Here is a 17,762-nt window from a genome sequence, read left to right as displayed (position 1 = left end):
GTGTATATAGTTTCTGCTTGTATATAATATACAAAAATAAATCCACAAATACACAATAGAAACCGTTGAATATTATTACCACATAAACCAATCAAAAACTCTGTAACATTTTTATGCAAGGCAGTCCCATGTTTACGCCCCAGGCATTTTAGTATAACCCGACAGGAAATTCACATTAATACTGATAAAATTGTTTTAGATGTACCGTGCACGATAACAATAGAAATAATGTAGTTAAGAGGCTTTATTTGGTTTAACGGTTAAGCATTTTAAAATACCTTTGCGAATACTTAGATTATTAGCAAGCAAAATGATGTATCTGAACAGGTGTTGAATACTTTGTTGTGTGGATAATAATTTGTATAGAACAAAATATTCCTATTTACTGAAAACAATGTTCAAAACTCTCATTAGATTCTATGTGAAAACATGCAGGTTTAGGATTTCTGTGTGCTTGTGTGTGCACACGTGTCCTCAAGCGTGTCGGTTACATGTTAGTCGCGGGTAAATTTTTGTACAAATATTCACGAATGCTCTTATTATTCTTTTGATTGGTGTTGTTTTTCTTGTTATTTGCTCTGGTGTTTCCGAACAGAAATATCTCTTTTAGTGAGATTTAAGCGGGTGATTTGACAGAAGTTTTAGCACGCTGGGCGAAATGCTTAGCAGCATTTCGTCTGTCCTTACGTTCTGAGTTCAAATTCCGCCGAGGGCAGCTTTGCCTTTCTTCCTTTCGGGGTCGATAAATTAAGTACCTGTTGCGTACTGAAAATAAATCTAATCGACTGGCCCTTGTGATTTTAAGGCGGCGAGCTGGCAGAAATGTTACCACAACGGGCGAAATGCTTAGCAGTATTTCGTCTGCCGTTACGTTCTGAGTTCAAATTCCGCTTAGGTCGACTTTGCCTTTCATCCTTTCGGGGTCGATTAAATAAGTACCAGTTATGCACTGGGGTCAATATAATCGACTTAATCCGTTTGTCTGTCCTTATTTGTCCCCTCTGCGTGTAGCCCCTTGTGGGCAGTAAAGAAATAAGAAACGTTGGCACGCGGGAAAAAATGCTTGGCGATATTTTGTTCGTCTTTCGGTTCGGAGTTCAAATTACGCCGAGGTCAACTTTGCCTTTCATCTCCTGCCCCAGAATTGCTGCCTATTGGGGCAAAATTTAGAACAATTATTATTATTATTATTATTATTATTATTATTATTATTATTATTATTATTATTAGGAAGGCGGTGAGCTGGTAGAATCGTTAGCACGCGGGGCAAAAATGCTTAGCGGTATTTCGTTTGCCGTTACGTTCTGTGTTCAAATTCCGCCGAGGTCGAATTTGTCTGTCATCTTTTCGGGGTCGATAAATTAAGTACTAGGGACACACTGGGGTCAGGTTATTATTATTATTATTATTATTATTATTATAAGTAGTAGTAGTAGTAGTAGTAAGGCGGCGAACTGGCAGAATCGTTAGCACCCCGGGCAATGTGCGTGACCGCATTTCATCCGTTTTTACGTTCCGTGTTCAAATTTCGCCGACTTTGCTTGTCATCATTTCGGGAGTACCAGATGTGTACGGGGCGGGGGGTCAATGTAATCAACTTACACCCTCACCTGAACTTGCTGGCCTTGTGTCAAGATTCTAAATTCGAAATCAATATCTTTGTCTGAACGCAGCTTCTCTTTCATGCACTGCTCCTGCCATCGGGAAGTTAGTGTAATGTGTCATTTTACCAGCTTTTTTCTCGTCAGATGAAGCAGCTGCACATCGAAGAAACTGTAAAGTAGCAGGCCTCACACACACACATGCACACACACGTACATTCACTCAGACACACATATCCTGGGGATGTTCTTTCTCTAGACCATGTCTTTTAAATAATATCAATCAAGAAAGACGAGCGTGACACCTATTAACGTAGACAGATTGCATATCTATAGGTCAGAAAATCAACCTGTTCTATATTGTCTTAATTCCAACTTAAAACAGATTAACTCCTTGATTACTTAATCTGATCAACATACTTCTAATCATGGTAGTAACAACAACAACAACAACAACAACAACAACAACATTAATAATAATAATAATAATAATAATAATAATAATAATAATAAATGCCCCGATGCAGTACCAGGCAGTGGCTCTCATGGCTTCTGATCTTAACTGATTGGAAGTATAAGCATGTACATTGTTTTGTCTTGGTATAAAAGATGGGCTACAGCAAATATTCTGCTTAATACAACAGATTTGCTTGTCAGTTGTTTGACCGTAACTAGTTGAGCATGTCCCTTGGTGGCTGACGATAAGTGCATCTCTGATCATGAGCAGAAGTAGTGGGTTTCATCATAGCCATGTGTTGAGAGGAATTCTTTGGGGTTTGGATACTTCACCTTTGGAAACATGGGTGTTTCGTTCAACGCCCTTAAGCAAACATTATTCAGGGTCCTTTTGAGCGGGATGGGCTACTCGACCTGAAGAAAATTCTAACTGGGTCCCACTTGCAAAGTCATCGATAAGATTACCATGTCGTGCACATATGGTTGTGATGCATGTGTCTGGTGTACCCTTATCAGATGGGTATGCTGGGCTTCGTATATTTTATCCTAGTGTCACTTTGATGGTATGCACCACTCTCTCATTCAATAACAATAATAATAATAATAATAATAATGATAATAATAATAATAATAATAATAATAATAATAATAATAATGATAATAATAATAATAATCATAATAATAATAATAATAATAATACATAAGAGCACCACAGTAATACAGTAAACATAAGAGCACCACAGCAAATACAGTAACCATAAGAGCATCACAGCAAACCACAGCACATACCCAAGGCGCACAGAGCTGCGCTCGGTAGTGAAGTGAAAGCACGTTATAAAAATAAAACTACTGAACAATGATAATAATAATTTCTGTTATAGGCGCAAGGCCTGAAATTTAAGGGGCGGGACGAGTTGATTTCATCGACCCCAGTGTTGCACTATTACTTAATTTATCGTCCCCCGAAAGGATAAAAGGTAAAGTTGACCCCGACGTAATTTGAACTCAGAATGTGAAGAGAAGTGAAATGACGCTAAGCATTTTGCCTGGTCTGCTAACGTTTCCGCCAGCTCGCCGACTTAATAATAATAATAATAATAATAATAAATTCGTTTTATTGGCCACAAGGGCTAATATCAATTAAAAACATGTAAGGACAAAGACAGGACGAAGGTTACAAAAGGTTTTGTCCGATAAGGTAGGAAAGTTCGTCTAAACAAATAATCCTTTCTACTATAGGCACAAGGCCTGACATTTGGGGGATGGGACAGTCGATTTCATCGACTACCCAGTGTTTCACTGCTATTTAATTTATCGACCCCGAAGGGTGAAAGGCAAAGTCAACCTCGGCAGAATTTGAACTCAGAACGTTGCGGCAGACGAAATACTAACAAGCATTTCTCCCGGCTTGCTAACGCTTCTGCCAGCTCGCCGCCCTAATAATAATGATAATAATAATAATCTGATCAAGGTGTAAAGTAATTGATAGGAAGTCAGTGAATAAATCAAAAAAGCATGCAGGAAACCTACTGACCCACCTGTCAGCCGGTCAACCTGTGAGATAACGTTTAGTTTAGAATGTAATAGGGTTTGTGGGTAGGAAGAGGAGGTGAGAAGGAGGAGGTGTGAGAATAAAAGGGGAGAAAACGGGGTAGTAATTGTATTCAGTCTGCCTTCAATATGCACATACACTTATATATATATATGTGTGCATGTGTGTTAGTGTGTGCGTATGTATGTGTGTGTGTGCGTATGTGTATATGTTGTGTATCCATGTATGTATGTATGTGTTTATAAGTATGTACGTATATGTTTGCATGTATCCTTCTATCTCGCCATGTACACACACAGACACACACACGCATATATATATATGTATATATATATATATATATATATATATATATATATATGTGTGTATACACACACACACACACACACACACACACACACACACACACACATATATATATAGGCCTGTCCAGTTGCGAATGTAGGACCGAGTCCCTTGATTTGTCACGAAGGCGACCATCTTGCGTTTCCCACCAAGGTGCAGGTTCAGACTAGGAGCTTCTAGTTTCCCCAAAGCTTACTCCCACCATCCTTGCACATTGCCGTTGGGCTTTTGTATAAACAAAAAAGTGTGTGAGTTGGATCAAAAAGAAACCAGCCAATGGCGTGAGCTTGTTTAGGGTACAAATTTCTTTGCTAAGGGAGTTCCCACACACTATGGCCCAAAATCCTTCTGCCATAGCACTACTTGAAGAGACATGCGAAGTCCAGAAGAAGGGTTGCAATGGAAAGCCACTAACTCCAATGTCATTAGAATTGTGCTTTTCTAAAGAATCCGCCTGGCATCTCCCTCTTCCGCTAGGATCAATGTTTCAGTTCAGTGATCTAACTTCCTTCGCTTGATCCACCGCTGGGGGTCTTAGTTAGGTGTGGTGAGGGACAAGGACAGCACACCTGTGCCCTTGTTTGAACGTGGTGTTGAGGTCTCTTCTTGGAGACAACGGGTAACCAATGTACTCATGCTTCTCTTAGTCATGGCCGGGTCGTCGGCGACTAATCCCGCTCCCCTCTCAGTTCAGCTTGCTGGATCTTGGAGGAGGGTGTGGGTGTGAGGGCACCCATTAGAACTTAAAACAAGATATATATATATATCAAACATTGTTATCGGATTAGGAAAGAGAGAGACCGAAAAGATACAAATTAATTTATTAATTAATCAAAAATATTGCCCTACAATTGTTTCATTCCACAAACAAAATTAAAATTACAAAACATATAAATTTTACATTTTAAATACCTTATATAGAAAATTATCGGGGTATACAAAGGACAATAAGGAATACATTATGATACGATTGGGATCCTCAGAATGTACAGTCGTCATTAGGCTGATGTTCTAAAGAGTGTTATTATAACACAACAAACTGTATAAAAGCAATATCTGTCAAAGGGCCAGGGGAATCCACAGAAAGAACAGCGACCATTTAGCAACAGTAGAATAGTGGTGGAGGTCGCTTTAATTCCATGGATGGTCTTTTGCATGCTGTAATACCACAGTTAGTGATGCACCAATCGCATGTTGAAATATGTCTTTACTAAAACGTTCTTCCTTAAAAAATTACTATTTCTAAATCTCACAACGAGAGATGTCCGAAAATCGCGATTCACAGATATTATATTTTAAAAAAGACACCCACATAGATTGCACCTCCGATTTGGACCACCAAGAGCTGCAGATAAGTTCTGATCTTTGTGGATCTTAAAATGTCTTTTGAGGCCTCCGTTGGATTTGCAGACCTTCTGGCATACATTGCATTCGAAGGTGTGCACAGACATATAGGCAGAATAGTTGGTGGAGGCTTGTTTTCCATGGGTTCGCAGATGAGATTTGAGCCCAGCAAAAGACAGGCATGGTCTGTCACAGACTGTGCACACAGAAAGGTCATTGTCATTCGCCTTCTCGATCGTTACATTCTTCCTTAGGTTTCATTTGTGACATGAAAGCTAGAGTTAACTTTAGTGGCAGGCTCCCTGAATCTTTAACCATGGAAAATGGAGTAAAGCAAGAAGACCTTGATGCACCCGCCCTCTTTGCAATATATTTTGCTGTTGTGTTGTCATATGCTTTTCAAAACTCTGAGGAGGGCACTTACATAAAACATCGAACAAGAGGGAATGTCTTTCATCTGACCAGAGTGTAAATATGTATCTGTAAATATGTATATATATATATATATATATATATATATATATATATATATATATATATATATATATATATATATATATATATATGTATAAATATATACGTAAATATGTATATATATATATGGGGACGAGAATGGGCCCCAACTACGCGAACCTCTTCGTTGGTTATGTTGAGGCCCAAATATTCTCCAGTTTCACTGGTCCCACTCCCGAACTATACGGTCGGTATATCGACGACTGTATCGGTGCCACCTCTCTCTCCCGCGAACATCTTGACTCGTTCCTCTCTTTCGTTCAATCTTTCCATCCTGCCCTCCACTTCTCCTGTACTGTCTCTGACACCTCTGTCCCCTTTCTCGACATTTCGGTCAGCATCCTCCACTCCGCCCTTAGCACCTCCATCCACTACAAACACACAGACTCACACTCCTATCTCAACTTCTCCTCCTCCCACCCTAGACACACAAAACTTTCCATCCCCTATTCCCAATTCCTCCGTCTACGCAGACTTTGTAGCGACAGCCATGACTTTGAGACTCAGTCTCAACTCATGGCTCACCACTTTAGCCTGCGTGGATATCCACCCACCACCATCCACACCGCCCTTGCCAGAGCACGTTCTGTGGACCGTGCATCTGCTCTCTCCCCCCGAACCCGCCCTGCCGTTTCCCGCCTCCCTTTTCCCCTCACCTACCATCCCACCACCCTACCCCTCCAACGCTCCATTCTCCGAGCTTTTCGGCGCCTCCAGTCCGACCCCTCCACCTCCCACATCTTCCCTAATCGACCCCTCCCCTCCTTCAAACGAGCCCACAACCTACGGGACCTCTTGGTCCACAGCTTCTTCCCCAACCCAACCTCCCAACCTGGCTCTTTCCCCTGCTCCCGTCCACGCTGCCGCACTTGCCCTTACCTCTCCAACACCACCCTCCTCACCAGCACCCATCACCGACCCTATCGCATCACCGACTCCTTCACCTGCACGTCTACCAACATCATATATTGCCTCTCCTGCTCTCTCTGCCAATCCCTGTACATCGGACAAACGGGGCGGCGCCTGGCCGACCGATTCGCGGAACACCTCCGAGATATCAACGTCGGCAATGACACCCCGGTGTCACGCCACTTCCGTTCTGCCGGCCACTCCTTGCGGCAACACCTGTCTGTGTTTGGATTGTCCATGCACAGGGGCCATCCGGACTCCCGTTTGCGCCGTGAACAGGGATTAATCTTCTATCTTCGCTCCTTTGCGCCACATGGGCTCAACTCCCCTCCACTCTTCATCTAACCCCCTCCTCCTGTCTCTCTCCCCCACCCTCCCTCCTACCACCCATCTCTCCCCTCCCCCACCTCCTGCTCCGACTCCTACTTCTTTGTACCTCTCTTCATACTTCTCTCCACTCCCACTTCTCTTCACCCCTACTCTTTCTCTCCTCTCTCTTACTCTCTCTCACTCTCTTCTCTCGTACTCCCCCTCCCCCCCTCTCCCGTACTCCCCCCTCTCTCACTCTTACTCTCTACACTCTTACTCTCTACACTCTTACTCTCCTACTCTCTACACTCTTACTCTCTCACCCTTACTCTCTCACTCTCTTCCCCTCTCTCTCACTCTCTTTCTCTTCCTTTCTTCTTCCCCCCCATACCCCTCTTCCCTCTCTCTCACTCTCTTTCTCTTCCTCTCTTTCTCTTCCTCTCTTTCTCCCCCCATACCCACCTTCCCCCTCTCTCAATCCCCCTTCCCTCTCTTATACCCACCCTCTCTCCTCTCTTCCTCTCCCCTCCCATACCCATCTTCCCCCTCTCTTACATCCACCTTCCCCTTCTCCCTCCTCGTCAACACCCCCTCATAAGCTCATCCCACCACACCCCAACACACTCCTACTCTACCTTCCCACTCCACCCCATCCAATTCCTTACACCCACCACCCACCCCTACCCACATACCCCACCCTACCCACATACCCCTACCTCTACCCCACACTCCACCCATGCCTTCCCCACCTCCCAACACCCTCACATCACACCACACCAATACCCTTGCATCACACCACGCACACCACACCAATACCCTCGCATCACACCACGCACACACTACAACTGACCAACTACTTTCTTCCTTTCTCCCTTCCCCCATTTTCACACTACATACGTCAAGATCACCAGCAGTCTACCTCCCACACACAGCCCCTCGTTCCCGATCACCGTTTGTTATCTCCTCCTTTCTTAGCTCTCCTGAAATAAGAATTTCTAACTTCCGGTCAGTCATTGTTATGATCGGCCATTATTATGATTGACCGTTGACTGAACACTATTCAATTTTTTTTCTCCGTGTTTTTCTCCTTGTCTCCGTATTCTTTCTGTTGAAGAGCGTAGCTCGAAACGTCAAAGACTTTCCGTATTCCCGAGCGTCATACTAATATATAATTTTGTTATTTACACCACCTGTCCTCGTCTGTTGTTATTTTTTGTATATTCTCCCACATATAATACACGCTCACGTGGTCGCACCAGCTAATCCTGTCTCCTCTCATCACACACTACCAACTTTTGGATTCTACCTTCTTTCCTTCTGGATCTGGACTGTTTGATTCTGAACTTTATACCCTCCGGCTGCACCTCTCCTACCCACGGATTTACACTGGACCCATCTTCTGATTGGAAATCGCTTCAATATACCACGACGTCTAAAAAACTTTCGAACTTTTCCACTTTTGTAAACCTCCTTTATCATCCTTTTTTACCTTACTTTCCTTCACCTACCGTCTCTTCGTACTCTGGATGTTCCTAATCTGTCTTCTCTAATCTGCACCTATTACTTTGTATTCTTCTCCCTCCCTTTCTTTTCTCCTCTCCCTGTCACCCCATTTCTCCCTATTGTCCCATCTTCCTTTTTGCTTTGTTTTTTTCTCCCATCTCGCATATATTTTCTTCTCACAACCCCTTTTTCGTTTTTTCTCCTCATGCCTTTATTTTTTTTCCCCCACACCTGTTAAAAAAGTTTTTTTTCCAGTTTTTTTCCCCCCTTTTTTTCTTTTTTTCCTTTTTTCCACGTCCAATTTTCTCATCACGCTTGTTTTTTTTCCACCACACCTTTTGTAATTCTCCTTCCCACGTCTAATTTTCTTTTCTCTCTCGTTCCATCATGCCTAACTACAAATCTTTCCAACTCACTCTCCACAACCGCCTAAAACTATACCTCCGCACACTTCCCTCTCTATACTTTCAACCTACTATACGACTCTCCTTACTCATATTCAAGAAGACTCGTTTCTCTAGTCATATTACGTTTCTCAGTCGCTGCTTACATCACCGCCTCATCCCTAAGGGTTTCCGCCTCCATTTCCACCCCACTCTCCACTCCTCTACCACCATTCTACCCATACTCCGCACCACATCCTACCGCCTTATGCGGGCCACCATTCGCTCCAATCTCTCTAAAATCCACACTATCGACCGCCTTCTTCCTCCAGCCTTTTCCATATTTTTCTCCTCTCTGTCACCCTCCCATGCTCACAATACATTGCGCTTTATCATTCAACTTAATCATCTCTTTCATGCATTTCTTACCGACACTAAGCTCCGCAAACTTCACTCACTCCTCCATTCCTCTACACCCGATGCCACTACCCCAACCCCTCCACCACCCTTCTACCTCCCTGATGTGCATTCCCCACCCACACCCAACCACCCTGCCTCTCCCACACACACTCCACCCCCTCCCTCCCAGCCCTCCACCATACCGACCGCTCCTCCTAACCCTACTTCATCCCCTCCTACTTCTATTCCACCCACCCCTTCTCCACTTCAGCCTGTCGTTACCATTCCCCCAGATCTTCCTCTCTCTGAGGCGGAGCGCTCCGTCCTCAATAGGGGTCTGCGCTTCATCCCACTCACTCCATCCTGCAAGGAATTTCAAACCCGTGCTGATGTCCACAGCTTTGTGCGCCGCGTTAGGTTGGGTGCGCTTTTCCATAACACACCACCCGCACCCAACGAGGACTGCTTCACTGACCTGGGCCGACGACCATCCCAGTGGACGCCTGCTCCTGGCCAGTTCCAGGCAGTTGATCTTTTCGCGGGCGCCTGCCAACGCGCTGTGGGCCGGTTTAACTTTTCCAGGCGTCCCTCTCGACTCAACATCTCCCCAGCCGAACTCTCGGCCCTTCGATCCCTCCGACGCCGCACGGACATCATCATAAAACCGGCTGATAAGGGTGGAGCCGTGGTAGTATGGCGCGCGGACCTCTACGAGGCCGAAGCTCTCCGTCAACTTCGAGATACCTCATTCTACCGCCCTCTGCCCTCCGACCCCACGCCCAGCTACCAACAGACTGTGTCCTCCACTATCCATGACCTCATCCTCTCCTCCCATCTCCCCGCCACCGCCTCCAACCTTATTGTTCGTACCCCACGCACCCCCACCATTTACTTCCTCCCCAAGATCCATAAACCGAACAACCCTGGCCGCCCCATCGTCTCCGCCTGCAACTGCCCCACCGAGCTTATCTCAAAATACCTAGACCGGGTCCTCGCCCCCCTAGTGGCTTCTCTCCCTTCCCACATTCATGACACTAACCACGCGCTTCGTCTATTCAACTCTTTCTCTTTCCCTCCCGGCCCTTCTAAGCTTCTCTTCACTCTAGACATCCAGAGCCTCTATACAGTGATCCCCCACGACGAGGGGCTGTGTGCCCTGAAGTTTTTTCTAGACCAACGCCCCAACCCACAACCCGACACCTCCACACTCATTCGTCTGGCCGAACTTGTCCTATCTCTCAACTGCTTCTCGTTCGCGGGAGATATCTACCAGCAGGTCTCGGGAGTGGCCATGGGGACGAGAATGGGCCCCAACTACGCGAACCTCTTCGTTGGTTATGTTGAGGCCCAAATATTCTCCAGTTTCACTGGTCCCACTCCCGAACTATACGGTCGGTATATCGACGACTGTATCGGTGCCACCTCTCTCTCCCGCGAACATCTTGACTCGTTCCTCTCTTTCGTTCAATCTTTCCATCCTGCCCTCCACTTCTCCTGTACTGTCTCTGACACCTCTGTCCCCTTTCTCGACATTTCGGTCAGCATCCTCCACTCCGCCCTTAGCACCTCCATCCACTACAAACACACAGACTCACACTCCTATCTCAACTTCTCCTCCTCCCACCCTAGACACACAAAACTTTCCATCCCCTATTCCCAATTCCTCCGTCTACGCAGACTTTGTAGCGACAGCCATGACTTTGAGACTCAGTCTCAACTCATGGCTCACCACTTTAGCCTGCGTGGATATCCACCCACCACCATCCACACCGCCCTTGCCAGAGCACGTTCTGTGGACCGTGCATCTGCTCTCTCCCCCCGAACCCGCCCTGCCGTTTCCCGCCTCCCTTTTCCCCTCACCTACCATCCCACCACCCTACCCCTCCAACGCTCCATTCTCCGAGCTTTTCGGCGCCTCCAGTCCGACCCCTCCACCTCCCACATCTTCCCTAATCGACCCCTCCCCTCCTTCAAACGAGCCCACAACCTACGGGACCTCTTGGTCCACAGCTTCTTCCCCAACCCAACCTCCCAACCTGGCTCTTTCCCCTGCTCCCGTCCACGCTGCCGCACTTGCCCTTACCTCTCCAACACCACCCTCCTCACCAGCACCCATCACCGACCCTATCGCATCACCGACTCCTTCACCTGCACGTCTACCAACATCATATATTGCCTCTCCTGCTCTCTCTGCCAATCCCTGTACATCGGACAAACGGGGCGGCGCCTGGCCGACCGATTCGCGGAACACCTCCGAGATATCAACGTCGGCAATGACACCCCGGTGTCACGCCACTTCCGTTCTGCCGGCCACTCCTTGCGGCAACACCTGTCTGTGTTTGGATTGTCCATGCACAGGGGCCATCCGGACTCCCGTTTGCGCCGTGAACAGGGATTAATCTTCTATCTTCGCTCCTTTGCGCCACATGGGCTCAACTCCCCTCCACTCTTCATCTAACCCCCTCCTCCTGTCTCTCTCCCCCACCCTCCCTCCTACCACCCATCTCTCCCCTCCCCCACCTCCTGCTCCGACTCCTACTTCTTTGTACCTCTCTTCATACTTCTCTCCACTCCCACTTCTCTTCACCCCTACTCTTTCTCTCCTCTCTCTTACTCTCTCTCACTCTCTTCTCTCGTACTCCCCCTCCCCCCCTCTCCCGTACTCCCCCCTCTCTCACTCTTACTCTCTACACTCTTACTCTCTACACTCTTACTCTCCTACTCTCTACACTCTTACTCTCTCACCCTTACTCTCTCACTCTCTTCCCCTCTCTCTCACTCTCTTTCTCTTCCTTTCTTCTTCCCCCCCATACCCCTCTTCCCTCTCTCTCACTCTCTTTCTCTTCCTCTCTTTCTCTTCCTCTCTTTCTCCCCCCATACCCACCTTCCCCCTCTCTCAATCCCCCTTCCCTCTCTTATACCCACCCTCTCTCCTCTCTTCCTCTCCCCTCCCATACCCATCTTCCCCCTCTCTTACATCCACCTTCCCCTTCTCCCTCCTCGTCAACACCCCCTCATAAGCTCATCCCACCACACCCCAACACACTCCTACTCTACCTTCCCACTCCACCCCATCCAATTCCTTACACCCACCACCCACCCCTACCCACATACCCCACCCTACCCACATACCCCTACCTCTACCCCACACTCCACCCATGCCTTCCCCACCTCCCAACACCCTCACATCACACCACACCAATACCCTTGCATCACACCACGCACACCACACCAATACCCTCGCATCACACCACGCACACACTACAACTGACCAACTACTTTCTTCCTTTCTCCCTTCCCCCATTTTCACACTACATACGTCAAGATCACCAGCAGTCTACCTCCCACACACAGCCCCTCGTTCCCGATCACCGTTTGTTATCTCCTCCTTTCTTAGCTCTCCTGAAATAAGAATTTCTAACTTCCGGTCAGTCATTGTTATGATCGGCCATTATTATGATTGACCGTTGACTGAACACTATTCAATTTTTTTTCTCCGTGTTTTTCTCCTTGTCTCCGTATTCTTTCTGTTGAAGAGCGTAGCTCGAAACGTCAAAGACTTTCCGTATTCCCGAGCGTCATACTAATATATAATTTTGTTATTTACACCACCTGTCCTCGTCTGTTGTTATTTTTTGTATATTCTCCCATATATATATATATATATATATATATATATATATATATATATATATATATACCGTTGGCGATTTTTTCTTCCTCCGTCTTCCCTTCTTTGGACTTTCCTATATTTCCGACGAAGAGCTTCGCTCGAAACGTCAAATTCTCTTTCTTTCCTTTCCTGAGCGTCCAGTAACACAATATCTGTTTCACGTCCTCGTGTTGTTGTTTTTTTCTGTTGTTTTGTTGTCGCTTTTCTTGTTTGAACTCACTATATATATATATATATATATGGATAAATATATCTGTAAATATGTGGATATCTATCTATCTATCTATATACATATATATATATGTATACACACACACACACATATATGCGTGTATGTCTGTTTTGTGCCCGTGTTTTTCCCCCATTACTGTTTTACAACCTGTGTTGGTGCATTTACATCCCTGTAGCTTAGCGGTTCGGCATTTAAAAAAGAAGGTAAGTGCCGAGGTCAACTTGTTCGGCTAAAATTCCTCTAGGTGGTGCCCCAGCATGGCCGCAGTATAATGACTGAAACATGTGAAACATAAAAGATACACGTCTGCTGCCTGTTTAGCTGCTGTTTCTAGCATTTAGACCAGCCACATGCACACTTGGACGTCGTTCGCTTTATTGCTTGTTCGCCGTTTGTGTTTACATATTTGATTATCATGTCATGGCGCATAGGAATGCGTGTGTACCTGTTTCGTCTGGGCCTTTTCTGTTACTGTGTGTGTGTGTGTGTGTGTGTGTGTGTGTGCGTGTCTGCGTGTATCTGTGAATGCGCTTGTGTGTATGTGTGTGTCCGAGTATGTATGTACGCGTAGGAGTGTACCTGTGCTCGAGTGCATGCGTATCTGTCTGTCTGCACGTGTGAGTTTGTGTGTGTGTGTGTGTGTGTGTGTGTGTGTGTGTGTGTGTGTGTGTGTGTGTGTCCGAGTGTATATGTACGTATAGCAATGTATGTGTGCACGACTGTCGGTGTGTGTGTTAGTCTGCACATGCGTGTGTGTGAGCGTGCGTGCGTGTGAGCAAGAGCGTGCGCTCGCAATATGTGCGTGTGTGTGTGGACGTGTGCGTGTGTGTGAGAGAGAGAGAGGGGGAAAAGCCTGAATGTGTATGTGTGTATGTGTGTGTCTGTCTTGGCGTGGGTGATGATTGAATATTTTTGGTAAGTGCATTCTGTATCACCCCACAGGAATTCGATGGAACTCTCTCTCTCTCTTACACACATACACACACATAAACACACACAAATACGCGCTTATAGTGAGAGAAGGAGGTCGCGTGTGTGTGTGTGTAGGGGGGGGGGGTCTGTGTGATTGTGTATGTATGCACTTTTCTCACCGCTAATGTTTTTATCTGTATGCATAACGAATAATTATACCGTTCAGGGACACCGCACATCCGTATTTCGTAGGCCTATCTTTGTATGCAATTAGTGTACACACACACACATACACACGCACACACGCACACGCACACATACACACGCACACACACACACACACACACACGCACACGCACACATACACACGCACACACACACACGCACACACGCACACACACACACATGCACACACACACACGCACACGCACACGCACACGCACACGCACACGCACACGCAAGACAAATTCTTCAGGAAGAATTAGGTTGTACAAAGTGCCGCTCTTAGGAACTGTAACCAAAACCACACGGCTGCAAAGTGAGCTTTTTAGCCACGCAGCCATATCCTTTAGTCGTTAGGCTGCGCCCATGCTGGGGCACCGTTTTGAAGAATCTCTATCCGAATGAATCGACACCAGTACTTATTTATTGTTTTGATGGGTATTTATTGTATCGGTTTGTTTTGTCGAACGGCTAAGTGATGTGGACGTAGACACACCAACACCGGTTGTCAAGCGGTAGTAGGGAAACTATAAGTTTGCTACCCAACATGGGAACTTGTTACGAAGATGGTAAGAAGCATGCTTTTCAACCACATCGTTCCGGGTTCAGTCCCACAACATGGAACCTTGGGCAAGTGTCTTCTACTATAGCCTCCGTCCGACCAAAGCCTTGTGAGTGGATTTCGTAGACGGAATCTGAAAGAAGACGGTTGTGTATCTATGAGTGTGTGTGCGTGTGTGCGTGTGTGTTTAAGATTTTCTTCCCACCACTGATTGTCAACCTGGGTTCGTTTGTTTACGCCCCCCAAACTTAGCAGTCCAGCAAAAGATTTGACCGAATAAGTACCAGGTTTTTTAAAAGAATTTGTACTGCGGTCGATTCGTTCAACTAAAACCCTTCAAGGCCGTACGTCAGCATGGCCGCTGTCCAATGAATGAAAAAAGTAACACACACACACACACACACACACACACACACACACATAGGTGCAGGCGCGGCTCTGTGGTAAGGAGCTTGCTTCCCAACCACATGGCTCCGGGTTCAGTCCCACTGCGAGGCACCTTGGGCAAGTGTCTTCTACTATAGCTTCGTGAGTAGATTTGGGAGAGGGAAACTGAAAGAAGCCCGTTGTATATATATATATATATATATATATATATATATATACACGCACGCAGAAATTTACATGAGCATTATTTTCCTTAGATTGTTAACTTATATAAATGTATGTATGTATATGTTTGCAAGTCTGTGTTTGTCCTACCCACCATCGCTTGACAACCGATGCTGGTGTGTTTACGTCCCTGTAATTTTGCGGTTCGGTACCAGTGACTAATGAAATAAGTACTAGGCTTACAAAGGATAAGTCCTGGAGTCGATTTGCTCGACTAAAGGCGGTGCTCCAGCTTGGCCACATTGAAAATAACTGAAGCAAGCAAAACAATAAAAGAATATACGTGTACGTGTGTGTGTGTGTGTGTGTGTGTGTGTGTGTGTGTGCATGTGTGTGTACGGCAAGCATGCAATATCTGGTTGTGTTGGACACACACGAACACAAACACATTCGCATACACACACAAACAAACATAAACACACACGCAAACACACACGCGCGCAAGCACACACACGAACACACACACGAACACACACACGAACACAACCACGCACACAAGCACACAAATACAGGCAAGCACACACACAAACACGCATACGGACACAAACACACAGACACACACACAAACACTGACACACAAACACATGAGTTACACACACAAACACACACATACACGCACAAACAAGCACACACAAACACACACACACACACACACACACACACACAAAGGCACATACACTCACAAGCACAAACAGAAACGCGCACACACACAGATACACGCAAGCACACACACAACACGCATACACACACAAACACAAACACACACGCACACACACACATGCAAACACACATATTACACACACAGACACAAGCACACACATACACACACGCATACACGCACAAGCAAACACACACACAAACGTTCACACACAAACACACACACACACAAACACACACACACACACACACACACAAACACACACACACAAACGCACATAAACAAACACACATGCACACACACACCAAACACAAACAAAAACGCACACACACAAATACACGCAAGCACACATAAATATGCATACATACACACACACACACACGCACACACACAAACACACACGTTACACACACAAACACAAACACACACACACACACACGCCCACACACGCAAGCACACACAAAACCCGTACAGATATCATATGTAAAGATAGAGACATATTTATGTCTAAATATTTGCGTGTGTTTTATTATATTAAAATCTACCTTCTTTCAATTGTTTCTACGTACTCGCATACCTGTGCCTGTATATGCATAAGTTATATATGCGCGCGCACGCAGCAAAATATTCACCCACAAACACACGCTTACGCGCACGCACATGTGACCTATATATATGTATGCGCGTGTGTGTGTATGTGTGTGTGTGTGTGCATACGTACGTTTCTGTATATATATATATGTTCGTACATGTGCGCGCAAGCATGTCTCTGTATATCTATGTATATATATATATATATATATATATATATATATATATATATATATATATATATATATACTTTTATACTTTCGCACGTTTCAATCATTTGACGGCTTGACTGCGGCCATACTGGAGCACTGCCTTTAGTCGAATTAATCGACCCCAGGACTTATTCTTTGTAAGCCTAGTACCTATTCTATCGTTGTCTTTTCCGAACCGCTAGGTTACAGGGTTGTAAACACTCTAACATCGGTTGTCAGGACATGGTGGCGGGGGGGGGGCGGAATAATACAGACACATATATACACGCACACACATACACACATATATACACAACAGTCTTCTTTCAGTTTCCGTCTACCAAATCCATTCAGAAGGCTTTGGTCGGCTCGAGGCTATAGTAGAAGACATTTGCCCAAGGTTCCACGCGGTAGGACTGAACCCGGAACCATGTTTTTGGCAAGCAAGCTCCTAACCGCACAGCCATGCCTCTTTATACGTGTTTGTGTATGTCTGTATGCGTGTGCGTGTGTGCGTTTCTGTACTTGTCTGCCATTTCTGTATCTATGCTTGTATGTATGTAAATATATGTAATTGTGTGTTTGTGTCTCCAATTCTGGCATATCTGTGTATTAACATATGTATATAATACACACACACACACTCACACTCACACTCACACTCACACTCACATACACACAGAGAGGCATTTGTAAACATATGTATATAGGTATGTGTGTGTGCGTTTGTCAATGTCTATGCACCTTGTGTGTAGAAACGACTCATACGTCGACGACGACGACGACGACAGCGCT

Source organism: Octopus bimaculoides, chromosome 8 (assembly GCF_046866305.1).
Source record: "Octopus bimaculoides isolate indiv1 chromosome 8, ASM4686630v1, whole genome shotgun sequence".
Classification (NCBI taxonomy): Eukaryota; Metazoa; Mollusca; class Cephalopoda; order Octopoda; family Octopodidae; genus Octopus; species Octopus bimaculoides.
This window is presented reverse-complemented; position numbering follows the sequence as displayed.